Source organism: Hetaerina americana, unplaced genomic scaffold (genome assembly GCF_022747635.1).
Source record: "Hetaerina americana unplaced genomic scaffold, ioHetAmer1.1.p SCAF_5, whole genome shotgun sequence".
NCBI classification, from domain to species: Eukaryota; Metazoa; Arthropoda; class Insecta; order Odonata; family Calopterygidae; genus Hetaerina; species Hetaerina americana.
Genome location: NW_027287095.1, coordinates 70,214,446 through 70,228,696, shown reverse-complemented (window position 1 = coordinate 70,228,696; position 14,251 = coordinate 70,214,446).

Below are 14,251 nucleotides of genomic sequence, written 5' to 3'. Positions count from 1 at the left end.
AACGCAGAAGAACACAAAACGTCTTCATAGTCCCAAGGACTGGTAGGACGAATGGGACGCCTCCACAAAGAGGTAGTCACATAGGGCGAGGAGCAAACGACATTCAGAAGCCCTGAAGACGATGACCGAGTCGGACATCGAAACGTCGGCCAATATGGGCGATATAACCCGGTGGAGAACCCGAGAGGAATTTACGTATTTGCACTTATGTCCACGCGTGGAATTAACTAATTTACCAGACAGGGATTCATTTATTGGTCAATAGATTTATTTCAAGTGGGCTCCAGAAAATACCCAAAAGGATTTTGTGGCTTCGTATCGTATGTAATTAGCACAATATAAAAACAGACTGAGGTTTGATGTGGTGCAACTGTTCTATGATATCATAGATGAAGACTACTAAAATTTTACACCAAATAAAAATGTATTTACGACCAGTTTCGATGCATTACATAATTTTCAAGTGAAGCTCTCACAGTACAGGTCCCATATATATATACGCACCGCACTCACGAGAACAATAACACGGCACTATATAACCCAAAAAAACGAGTAACACAGAGAAAACGCATACTGTCCAATATATAGTATATATATATATATATATATATATATATATATATATATATATACATATATATATGTATATGTATATATATATACTATGTATATATATATATATATATATATATATATATATATATATATATATATATGGGACCTGTACTGTGAGAGCTTCACTTGAAAATTATGTAATGCATCGAAACTGGTCGTGGCATATATAAATAGTGTAAATATATGGTCGTGGTATGTAAATATATGGTGCCGTGTTATTGTTTTCGTGAGTGCTTTATATATATATATATATATATATATATATATATATATATATTTATTTATTTATAAAAAAATATCTTCGAAATGGAACGCTCTTCGGCGACGCACAAATATATAAAAACACAGATGTAGATTTTTAGAATATAGAGACACAAAGAAAGGACACTCACAATTTGTTATTTGACGTTTCGACAGCTTGGCTGTCGTCTTCAGAATGGCGTTCTCGGGGGAGATCGGAGAGGACATGTGCGGGGGAGAAGTGGGGGAAGGGGAGGTAGGGGACCAATAGGAAATGATCAAGGAGGACGGTACCCTGAAAAACTACTAAATAGTAAAATCCTCAAACCGTCAACCCAATACACTCCCCTCCCCAAACCAAACCGCCCAAAATTCCCTAATCTTATCACCACTTTCTTCCCCGGAACACACAAAATTAAACATCTAATCCGTGACCTCTTCCCAATTATCAATAAAACTCAGTCCACATCACTTTTCACACTGTCCCTCTGTTTCGTTTAAACGCCCGTCGAACTTGCGAGACATCTTCAAGTCCACAAAACCATCTTCAAGCACCCCCGTCTTTCCCCCGCCCCTATCCGCACCATGCAACCGCCCACGCTGCAAATGCTGTCATCTTTTAAGACCCTCCCCCTCACTCAGTACCAACTCCCAACCACTCGCCACCTGTACCTCAAAAAATATTATATATCGCCTCTCCTGTAACTTCTGCCCTGCCTTCTACGTGGGCGAATGCACGACCGCACTTTCCCTCCGCATGAATAACCACCGATATTCCACCAAATCTCCCACCTTTCCTAATTATCCCATCCCTACTCACACTGCTTCCCACAATCAATCTTTTGACGACTGCTTCTCCGTTTCGGTGATTGAAATCCTTCCCAATTCTGCGAGTATAATAGAGGTGAGAACCCGCGAGATGGCGCATATCTGGGTGGCCCAATCATTTAAACCGCCCGGGCTGAACCAAGCCCACTGAATGCATCATATGGCTGCCTACATATCCCCCCCACCCCCTTGTTCATTTCCTATTGGTCCCCTACCTCCCCTTCCCCCACTTCTCCCCCGCACATGTCCTCTCCGCTCTCCCCCGAGAACGCCATTCTGAAGACGACAGCCAAGCTGTCGAAACGTCAAATAACAAATTGTGAGTGTCCTTTCTTCGTGTCTCTATATTCTAAAAATCTACATCTGTGTTTTTATATATTTATATTTATTTATATATATATATATATATACATACATACATATATATAATTATATATAATATAGGAAGTGGGTAAATCAGGGTGTCTCCACCTGCTGGGATGGATTAGGCGAGTGGGGAAAACTAAAGCTCTGGGGATGGGAGAAAAAGTGGGGGTGGAGGTTGAGGGTTTGTAATGGAAGAAGGAAAGAGAAAGGAATACGAAGACTAATTGGTTGCGATGAGATGGTCTTTTCTTGTTATCTGCATTCCACACAATCTTAAACTCAGCCAAAAACTTAACCGGAAATGTTATCCACTGGTTCCGTTACGTTGATGACATTCTTTGCCGTTGGAAAGGAACCAATAGACAACTAGACACCTTTGCTTCATTTCTAAACTCCGCACACATAAGGATAATGTTTACTATGGAACCAGAACAGAATCAGTTGATAAACTTAATATATCTGATTATCAGAAGAGAGGGCTCGAAATATCAATTCTTAATTTGCAGTAAGTCCACATCCATAGACCAAATTATACCACATGACTCCCTACACCCTACCGCAAACAAACTATCCAGCTTTTACTCAATGCTACACAGACCCCCTAACATCCCACTTAAAAACTCCCACTACGAAAAAGAACTAAACACCATTAAAACTATAGCCATTAACAACGGATGCAGTATAAACCTAATAGAAATCCTAATGCACAAGAATAGGAAAATGAAAGAATTACAGAGCATAACCTATTTAACCCTGAAAGCATCTCTCTCCACCCGAAACTCACAACGTTGGTGCAGGATCCCCTGTAACGGCCACCTGTCAAATAAAATAATCAATAGATTCCCCGAAGGTAAATACGAAGTTTCCTATTTCCCCTTTAAACCTATTCAAACTATTGAGCAATCCAAAAGACGAAGTGGATAAAATTCGGAAAGTTGAGTATATGAACTGCCGTGTATCTCTTGCCCCACTAATTGCATAGTCCAAACAAGCGGAGACTTCAAAACAAGAGCAAACAGTCACCAGAAGTGTCTACAGAAAGGAGATGACTCTTCAATGGTCGCGAAACTAATAAATGAATCCGATCACAAATACAACTTCAAACCGAAAATTCTACACGTTGAAGGGAAAGTGAAGAAACTAGACGCCCTAGAACAATTAGAAATTATTCAACACAAGATCCAAAATGACCTGTTGTTGAATGAAAATTTATTTCAGTCTCTCTCCCCTTTACTTGCAATAAAATTCAATTAAGCTATATCTCACCTGTCGCCACAAGGAACCTATATCCCCCCTCTATCTTCTTACCTCACCACATCCCAAAACAAAGCGTGCCATACAAAACTAACCATTGAACAACCGGGGTTTACCTTGGCGGAGGACGGACTTTTCTTCCCCCTTCCCCTCCCCCCCCCACGAACAGACACTTCCTTGAGACCAGCCGTTCACGCTTAGTCCCCACCCGACGCAGAAAGACACCGACCTCCCATTTACTGCAACCGCGGAGTGAATCGACTCTCGGCACCCGGATGATTCTCAACGAAAGAGACCGATCGGCCAATGGACCCCATCCGACACCACAGGACACCGCCACCACTCCTTCCCCGCACACCGAGGGGAGACGGAACGATGGACGCCATTAGGAATGTAGATAAGAAGAAAAGACGACCTCATCGCAACCAACTACAGTCTTCGTATTCCGTTGTCTCTCCCTCTTCCACTACGAACCCTCAACCTCCACCCCCACTTTTACCCGCTTTTTCTCCCATCCCCAGAGCTTCGGTTTTTTCCACTCGCCTAACCCTTCCCAGCACTGGGGGACACCCTGGTTAAAATGATGTAGTACATTGAAACTGGTCGTGAATTTTTGTTTAGTGGAAAATTGTAGTAGTCTTCAGCTCTGCTTTAATTAGCGCAAACTGAGAAGAGCCAACTATAAGGAGTATTTTATTTATCAAACTGAGGAATTTCTCGTATATCACATAAATTAATTTTTAATTAACTGTTCTTATTCATTTGTTCGGAGTCAATTTGACCTCGCTCATGATTAATTTTAAAAGAATGTGGTTAGTTCAACCAGTTTTAACAACTATCGTGGAAATAAAAAAATTGGTAATTTATGAAAATAATAAATTACTTGAGATTCAATTACTAGCCCCTTAGTTTCTTATTTTGCAACTTCATAACTAGGATTTTGAACTCATAGTAGACAGCCTATTCAGCGACCTACATCAATTTTAAGGTCTGAATCATGCTAAGGGAATTTATATCCTCATGTCCCTTATTAGAACTTTTGACGTCTTGTGGGTACATTTTCGGAACCAGATTGATGTTTTAGTGAATGCCCATTTGCCTAAAGAGATCTCAGATATGCCTTGCGGACCCTTTGTCCGGCTATTTACATCTATACCTTAAAAATCTATCCTAAATGGATATTGATGATCATTTTTATTGAATCAAAACGTGAGCGATCACCTCTCGAAATTTACCCGAATCATATAGTTCAATTCAATTTAGCTCGATTATATGTGACTCAAGACTAAATGGCTCAACCCTAATCGTATTTGAGTCGGGCACAATGAATCGCAAAATAGAAGGATGCCTATGATTCATGTGGCTTTCATGTCACTTGTGACTATCCATTCGCTTCATTTTATTGTAAAAGCGAGCTTTTCTACGAAGAAATCGTTTGATGTGTCAACTAGATTTTTAATGACCCAGCATAAAAAACATATTTCACTCCACTTGGAGAAATATGAGGGAGTAGTAGGAACAACTTATTAGTATGAATTTTATTGCTCTTTCAGCACAATTTAATAGAAGGTTTCTTGTTGGACATGCATTTTTTTTCGCTGGATTTGGTCTTGCAACATCTGTGTACATTCAGGGACGGAATTTTGATTATCTGAGCAATAAAATATCGTCAAAAATTCTATTTCCCGTCGAAAATTGTCTCCTTTTATTTTACATCCCCACAAAAATTTTGCCCGGACCTGATTTTTTTACGAAGCATTTAGATTATGAAGAGTGAGCACTGGAACTTACGGGTACACATTTAACTTCTTAAAATAGCTAATTTAGTATATTAAAGACGAAGAAAAAATAGAATGGATTCCAGAAAAAAAAATTTATTTGTTTCAGCGGCTTCATAAAATACGCATGGTGGGTCCAAAAATTAGTGACACTAGGTTCTCCTATAATAAATACTAGGTTTGCTGTATCGAAATTGTCTAAATTCAATAATTTGTTTGACATTATATGATTACGCCCAAACTTTCAAAGTTAGCTCTATTTCGTAGGGTTTAATATCGTTGTTTCAGTCAAGTAACGCTTACCCAATGGCCATGGGCTCGAGTCTCGTCTCTAGTATTGGTTTTGTGGTAATAATGGCGGTTCGACTCCTGGAAAATTTGATAGCAAGATCTCCGGGGCCACATGAAACACCAGAGACGTCCGGTGAGCAAAAAAATAATTGGGAAAGCAATGCTAGTTTCGTTTGCCTGATTTGCCTAATTGAATCAACCTGGCGAGAAATTTAACCTCGTCATCGACAAAAACTAATATTTTCAACCATTTTTCCTCCATGGAATCTCCACTGCACCTGTTAATAGAGAAATGTATACAAAACACGATGCTTTGACATGAATCGAAAATATAACTAGTCCTCCCTGTTAACTCCAAGCCTAAATCCTAGGGAACGAAGATCCTCGTTGAAAGGAGATGCAAAGTAATACGTCCTATACAACTTTTGGTGATCACCATAACGTACGAGGGGTTTCTTCGAGTGAGGGAAGAATACACACCCTGGGAAGTTTCATAAGCGAGGAAAATCGTAAATCTCGCTCAATTGCTTCTCTGTGGAAAGAGTGCTAGATTCCTCCGATACCGACAGCATTGGAGAGAGCTAGTGAAATGCCTCTCAAGACGATATCTGTGACGGAACTTTTACTTCAGGACACTTATTTCTTTATATATAGTATACATGCAGGTATTTGTAAATATATATATATATATATATATATATATATATATAGAAATATGTTAATTCACATGGAAATTGATATAAGGAAAAGGGAAGGAACACTTATAAAGGACGAACACAGGAAAGGTGGGGAAGGCGGAATCGAGCAAACCACAAGCGCAAAAATATTTCCTTGGCCGGGACTTGAAATTATCTATATATATATATATATATATATATATATATATATATATATATATATATATATATATATATGCACGTGTGTGTTTTATAATTAAATATATCGTGTACACATATAATTATAAACATATTCAAAAACGAAAACCTGTCAAAAGGCGAAAACTAAATGATACGGATATAGATATAGGGAAAAAGGATAAAAATAAACGTACAGTACGAACGAACTGGTAAGATAGGAAGGTAGAAGATGCGGGTTCCAAGCAAAGAAATGTTTCCTTGAACGGGATTTGAAAAAACGAATATTAGACTTTCCCGACCGATCCTCAACCAACTATGCTATCAAGGAAGAAAAAATTACCGCTGAAATCAGCGGGGTTTTACCAGAGGCAATTAAGCACCCCGATTCTTTGGCAAAGAGATGGCGCTCGGGAAGTATTTCACCCAGTGCCAGAGGAATGGACGAACATACAAGTGGAAAGGATAATAAGGAAATCATCAAGTAATCAAGAGTAGGCACAGTGCGTTTAAAGGCATGCGTAGCCAAATGTTTGCCCTTCATGTGTGTTTCCATCTCTTTTCCCCATGCTTTTATCCGCGTGAATACAAAGTTATATTTTCATATATATATAGCTCAACAGATTTTTATTTCCCTCTTTCTGTCTCATTAGATCCACACCAGCACATTTTTTTAAAAACGGCTGCTGCGAGAGAGGAACCCAATTTTATCCAATATTGCATGCTTGGCCACGGCTGATATATTGAGTGAAGAAGTTTCCCGAACTCTGGGATCCGATTGCAGTAATTTAAGCTGGGCTGCGTAATATCGCAACCGCAAAGGGCTGGGGAGGTGGGGAAGAGTAGAAAGGACGTACTGGAAGGAAAGAAGTGAACGCCAGAGTGCCTCTGGGAAGATCCCAATATAATTTCTCATTTAAAACTGCAAGCGGCGGTGGTTTCATTTCACAGACGCCGTGCAGGAGGATCCGAGACGATAAACCTCGTCCCGGAATTTAGGATATAAATGAGAGGAGGATAAATAATTGCACAGCCATAACGAGAAGGAAAATAATATCGCATGTGACGAGAGGAGGAAAGAAGATTGAGTCTCAAAAGATGAATAAGGTTACGACATGGCACTTGGCTTCTCTCACTTTTAATAAAAGCGTTATTCTGAGCGAATACTAATGACATCTGCATTAAAATACCTAGATGCACACCCAGCTGTAAAGATCACATGCCAATCCGAGGGTTTCTAATTTAGAACTACATTAATAAACTTCTTCGGATTTCCCCAAAGTTAGCTTAGTTGTCCTGTATGGTACAGTTTTCAATATTGTGGATGTTCTGAGGGTAGAAAGGAGAAAAAAGAGATTACAGATGAGCCATCGGTTATCGGTTTTGACGTTTGCGTCGGGTGTTGGTAGAAATTCCCAAAGAGACATAAAATTTCGTAAAAAAATAATTTTCTCCGCATGAAAATGCAATTTATCAAATTTTAATTGATATTAACAACTATCCACTTCTCTCATTTGCAAGTCTTATGACGACTTCGGGTCATAGATAGTGAAAATATGGCACGGAAAATTTTACCGAAACAATTTTTTTTACACTAGAGTTACGCTTCTCGCTCAGGCTCCAATGCATATTTAACGAGTACAAATTATTGAAGTAATCAAATTTAAAAACATTTTTCTCGTGATAGCAAAATTATGCATTCTGAATTAATCGTACAAATGTTGTTGCAGAGCATTTTATGAGAGAAGGTAATGTGCGTACGAAATAGATGGGAAATTTAGTACACGTATTCACTCTCGGTAGGGTCGTAACTGGGGTGTAAAAATCAAATGGGTAATTTAAAATTGAATCGCCCATAACTTTCGCGCAATAAAGCAAGGAGATATGATTATGCGAGGAAAATATTTCGTGAACGGCTTATGAATTCATTTGTCACTCGTGTATGGAACGTGGATAGCAGAACTTACGAATTGAGGTCATAGCGCTAATTACCCTTAATGATCATAAATAATTCATTTTTAACACATTTTGACCACTCTCTGTGGAATATTTGACACGTTTTCAAAGCTTTTGGGATAGTCGGGCAGCAAAATCGTCAAGCACCGACACTAGGTGCATTGGGTACTTTCTGTGCTCTAATGACAACGATATATCTTTTAAATTACTTTCTTCCAATAGTCTTCCTGATCGAAAAAAAACTGCAGGAGAATGAGAATAAGCTTTACCTGAGAATAACCAAGAAGAGTGACCAAGTTGACACACGTTGACGTATTTTATGGATTGCTTCGATTTTTAAAAATTAAAATTCACATGTGCTGATAGACAGTGTCAGGTGGCACACTAGTCCCAAATAATCACAAATGTAAAATCAGTCATTTAACAAATGTACAGTTAAAGGGAACTTCAAAACATAAATCTCTTTCACAAAGCAAGAAAATCCCCATCTCATTAACATCAATTAATCAGCAAGGATAAAAGATAAATTAAAAAAAAATTAAGCTGTTACATATAATTTGACACCACACATCAATCAAATTATTACATATATTTCTTACATATTTTCTTAAAAGTATGCACTCTGTTTGGAAAGGGCTCGAATAGTTTTGCAGGTGAGGTGTTCCAATCAACAATTGTTTTCTTTGGAAAAGAAAATTTTTTTTATTCGTTCTTTGTGCCTGGCATTTTACCTTAAATTTGCGATCATTTTTCCCTATAATTTCAGTAGAACTGCTCAGGCCGTCAAGTGACCAGTGCACTCAATACTGATCCCTTGGACTGTGAGTTCCAAGTTCACACTTTAGGGTGAATATCAGGGATATCTGTGTTTTTGCGCTACTTTTCTGCACGACGTTTGTATAAACTGTACGAAATCACATGAAATTCCGTCATCTAAATATTCAATATCAACAAATACGTATTACCATGCACTACAAATTTATACCTTCCCTACACACATACATACATATATATACTCGTAGGATGTAAAACTCTTTAAATGTTTAAAATACTCGTTAAATACAGCTATGATTTTATTATTTATTAAACCGATTAAATTTTAATTTCACCTCTGTGTTAAATATTTATCAACTTTTTTAAGCTGCTTCCCCAACGCTATCCCTCATTTCGCCATAAGCAATTCAAGGTTGGAGTGCGCGATAGGAGATAATGGCGCCATTTCGAGGAATACAATCCGAGATTTCCCTCGCTTCCTTAAAAAATCTGTTTCACTTTCATGAGGAACACATTCATATTCAACCGGAGCGGCGTCATTTACACATTTATAATTTCTTCTCCAGCGAAGCGCGCTCCTAAAACTGTTGATGAAGATTTATTTGGTGGCGCAGCGAGGGCGTTCGGAATCAAGTGCCAAAGGCACGTTGGGGGCATCGATTAATCCGCTACGGGGGGCGGGGGCGGGGGGGGGGGTGTGTGTGGAGTGGCGAGGCCTCAGTTCGCGAGCGTCATAAAACCCGCGGACGTCTTATTTCGGGATAACATCTACGGAGTCGGATAAAACCTATCAATTAAGCACGCCGATTATTTCCCCCCGAAAAGAAACGTCTCGTTCCTTCTTAGGTCCCTTCGCGACACTCATAAAAATTCGGCTCATTTTTGGAATAATCATAAAAAAAGGTGAAGATTGCAGCGTTGTTCCCTTTCCCCCTCCTCTCTCTCTCTCTTACACCACCGTCCATCTTCAATCTCCATCTCTGAGCGGAACCTTCCCCAATCTCCCACAGCCTCCTTTTCTCTCTCTCTCTCTCTCTCCCTCTTACACACACACTGCCTTTACGCTTTATGGCGCACTTAAAAATGTGTCGTAAATCTCTAAAACTAAATAAATCAAGGGTGGGGAGTCGGCCGAACGTTCTCCGGGGACCGAAGACGACGAAGGCCGCGACGGTGATGATGGCGATGATAATAACTCGGCCTTTCCCACCCGCCCTAACCCACTACCCTCCGACGGGAGTTGCTTCGGGAAAAATAACCGTTTATGAAAGGAGGAGGAGAAATGACTCGGAAGTTTTAAACGGAATGCTTTTTATACGCCGGGTCGGATTTATGGCTAGAATTTCGGGGTCTTTCTCCCAGTCCACCCACCCACACACTCACCTCGCGTCATGTGGGGCAAGGGCCATGAATCACGCACTGCGCTCTCCCTCTCTCGCTCTCTCTTTCTCTCTCTCTCTCTCTCTCTCTCTCTCTCTCTCGAGAGAGAGAGAGAGAGAGAGAGAGAGAGAGAGAGAGAGAGAGAGAGAGAGCGGCCGTAGACAGTCGCGGCGGACCCCAACGAAACCAATCTAAGGGCGAGAAGGAACGGGGAGCCGCTGAGGGATGAGTGGGGGGGGAGCTTTCATCGGGTGAGGGGAGAGACCTTTCTACCCTTAAGCTGCCGCAGGGTCCTAGAAATGTCCCCCTTAAACTCCCAGCGCCGCACGCCCCTTCACCACATGCCCACCCCGTCCCTCCTCCCGTTACTCGTGTTCCCAATGCTTTCTCTCTCACTCTTTCTTTCCCTCTTTCTCTCTCCGTCTGTCTCGCCCCACGATCGTCTAGATATCTTTCGACTGTGCCCTTTAAATTCTGCAGTGTTCCTCCAACGCAGACCCGATTACTTATCTCGTAGCGGTCCTTCAGCGAATTGATTATTTTCTTCCTTCGGAATCGTCGGATCGCGGAAATTTCCATTTCCAGCAAACTCTCTTTCTTTCACTCGCACACAAACACACACACACAACGCAAAGATTCATTTACAGAAGGTGAAGAAAATGCGAAAATAAAAAGATTAGGAATGGGAACCCTACTCAAGTGCGAACGCCATTATCGAGGATTTCCATTCTGTCTCACTGAAGGCTAGAATTTTTATGATAAGTTGGAGAGGATTTCGGGGCAGAGATGGGCGGGGGATAATTACGCGCCATTTAAATTGAGGAAAACAAAAATCATTTAGAATACTGCAAAATAGACACACACACACACAAACTAAGTTCGAAAATTGGCTTAAATGATAACAGCCGCCGCAATTGAACGTACTTACATCGTTCATCACAAGAAATAAAATCAACAAGAATCAAAAATATGTCAACGATTTAAAATTTTTAATGGAATTCCTTCTGGCATTTTATAACTTCTCTCTAACTAGACCACACAATTTTACCAAATGACTGCATTTTGGCATCATTTTTCGCCACTGGAGTACAGTAGTAGCATGTAACTGCATTTGACGTTGGCTGAATATTACTCGAAATCTGCATTATTCAAAGATATTCCCGATCCAGAAATGCTCACACAGTAGTATTTTGGCCACCAGATGACCATTTTCAGTAAGACAACGCCTCTTGCCATCAGTACGGGACAAAGAGTTATCGAAATCAAAAAGTCTATACGCCTAAGCACAATCCCGAAATACACAGTCACTATGACCGCAAAACACTAAATTAACTGCCGCCGATAAAATGTTCAATATTAGGAAGAAGAAATATGGAAGGAGTATAACGGTGACTTAGTGAAGTACTAAATAAAATGGCGCTTCCTCCTAAAAGTTAAACGAATAATCCAACAGAATAAAGAAAAAAACCCGTTACCTATATCGTATTATCAATTACTAAAACGATGCGTTTTACAATCGGAGATGTGTTTTTTTCTACTTTGAAAAGAGAGTTTGCAGCTAATTTTATTTACATACATGCACAATTTTTTGCAGGAAAGTGTCGTATTATCACTGCATATTTAATATAAGTACTTTTCACTCTGGAACAAATTGAATGTCGCTTAATTTAATTCTAAATTCTATTTCATCCAAGCGTTTATATAAAACAAAATGTTGTTCTTGTTCCACACTCTGCCTGAAACCTTTTCATGTCGTACATATATCGATTGAGATATTAGTAATACAGATTGTTATAATTATGCACGATTGCCCTCTCCTCCCCTTCCATTGATCCCTGATTTAGATTTTTTTAATCAATGTGTCTCACAAAACGCCGCCACACTGTCCGCCTTAATTAATCGTATATATTAGGTAGCATGTAAATTTTGTGTAACCATCTTGGAGAAAGAATAACTCCAGAGTATAGGTAGAACCGTAGAGTGATCGTGATATTTAAGAATTTTAACGTCTCCGTGCTTTATGCACATTCGGATTTATCTTCCGCCAGCTGCCAGATAGGTCAATTGGGAGAAAAGTATAGCAGAAAGTGGATGGTAATTTGGCCCATTAGGGTAGAGAAAAACTTTCAAAATTCCTTTCTTGAGGGTACCTTATCCTAGGGATGGGATACGATAAATGACTTCCCCTGTTTGAAACTTATAATTCACCGGCTCCGTTCCACTCAGCTTAATTTCAAACAAACTAAACTTTACTTTCTTCTCATCATTTCCCTTCACCATTTTGCGTCGTTGTCGGGACTGACGATGCTCGCTCTATGCAGCTTGAGAAGGTTGAACTTGAGAGGCAAAGCTAAAACTTGATCAAAGTGGAAAAAGTATCATCCGTTGAGAGCGGATATTGAGAGAGTCGACGGCAGCCTCACAGCTTCATCCTACCCCGATTTTTATTCCCACGGCTGACTTCCCCTTTGGCACTCGCGTCCCTGTCGGGATTCGCCCGATGGCGCGCTCATTGGCGGGACGGTGTATGGGGAAGAAGATCCCCTCAAAGATTTCCTACTGAGAGTCAAATAATCTCCAAGGAAGATTCCCCTTGGCCAAATTATCTAATCATGAGGTGTATCCGCATGCGGCAGCTTTAACCTCGAGATTCTCCATAGAAAGATCCTTCAGTGATTCACGTGAATCTTTAGGTTGGGATCATCAAAAGTTTCTAAAGAAAACGGCCAATTAAAAAAAACCATACAGTCATACATATAATGACAATAACTTAACGGAATCATTATCAATTTAAATGTAATGATGTGACTTAAATGAAACTTTTAACTTTCGATAAATATTAAAATTTCATAGCATATCATAGTAGGTTCTTGTGGCACATTGAGTTGATTTGTGTTTGCAGTTTTGAAGAAGAAACTCAACGGAAAATGTAATGAAGAGGAAACTGGGGCAAAGTGGGAAAACATTTGAATTTTTATTTTTACTTCCAACAAATTCAATTGGTTAACTTTGGCATAGTTACCTAAAGTGTATGTTCTTTAACGCGTCCTAAATTCACTAATATTCAGAAAGGGTTTTCGGCATTTGAAACATAATGACATACTTCGCATGGCAGTGTAATACTCAAACTCGATCTGGGATTCAGTGGAACATTGCATTGATCTCCGAGAGGCAGGAATTAATTTAGTGGCATTAATGCTATATTTATTTGAATGGAAATAAACCAAAGGTTTTAAGTCATCCTTTTGATAAAATAAGTTGTAAAACATATAATCGGAATTACCCATGGAATTCATGAAAATGCAATTGAATTCAATAAAACTAATTTCAATGCAAAGGTAGTATATGTAGATACCAAGTTTTTCCATCAGTTCAAAATCAGTTTAATGGATAAAAAGTACATGCTCAATCTACACCTGGGAAATTTTAGTCCCTTGCATTTCCCGCTAATACGATATTTAGTGATTTCTTCGATAGGCATATTATTATTTCTGCCATTTTTCTTTACTTCCTATTATTATGATATCGTCATCTGTTTGGTTTTGATTTTTCTCTTAGCCTCTATACACATTGTTTTTATTTTCCAAACTCCATTGAACTGGCGTATTAGTTAAGATTTCTTCCTTATTCTTTCGCCTAACTTTATCGGGCAATGACCTCAGATTCGTGATAAGGACGATAGGTTTTGGTGTGCCAGCTCTTTCTTCTATTTCAAAGTTTTCAGTTCTAAAGGGTCCTGGAGTGTTGGATGTTACTAAGGGCTCTAAAGGAGAAGTTATATCAAAGGTAATGAAGCGATTAGTGATGGTAGCTGGTGCTAAGTCGATTCGATAAAACACTTTTGGATTACTAGTAGGATTTTTTGGATTATTAGTATGTGGCCATATCTCTGTTGATCTAAATCAAGAAATAATA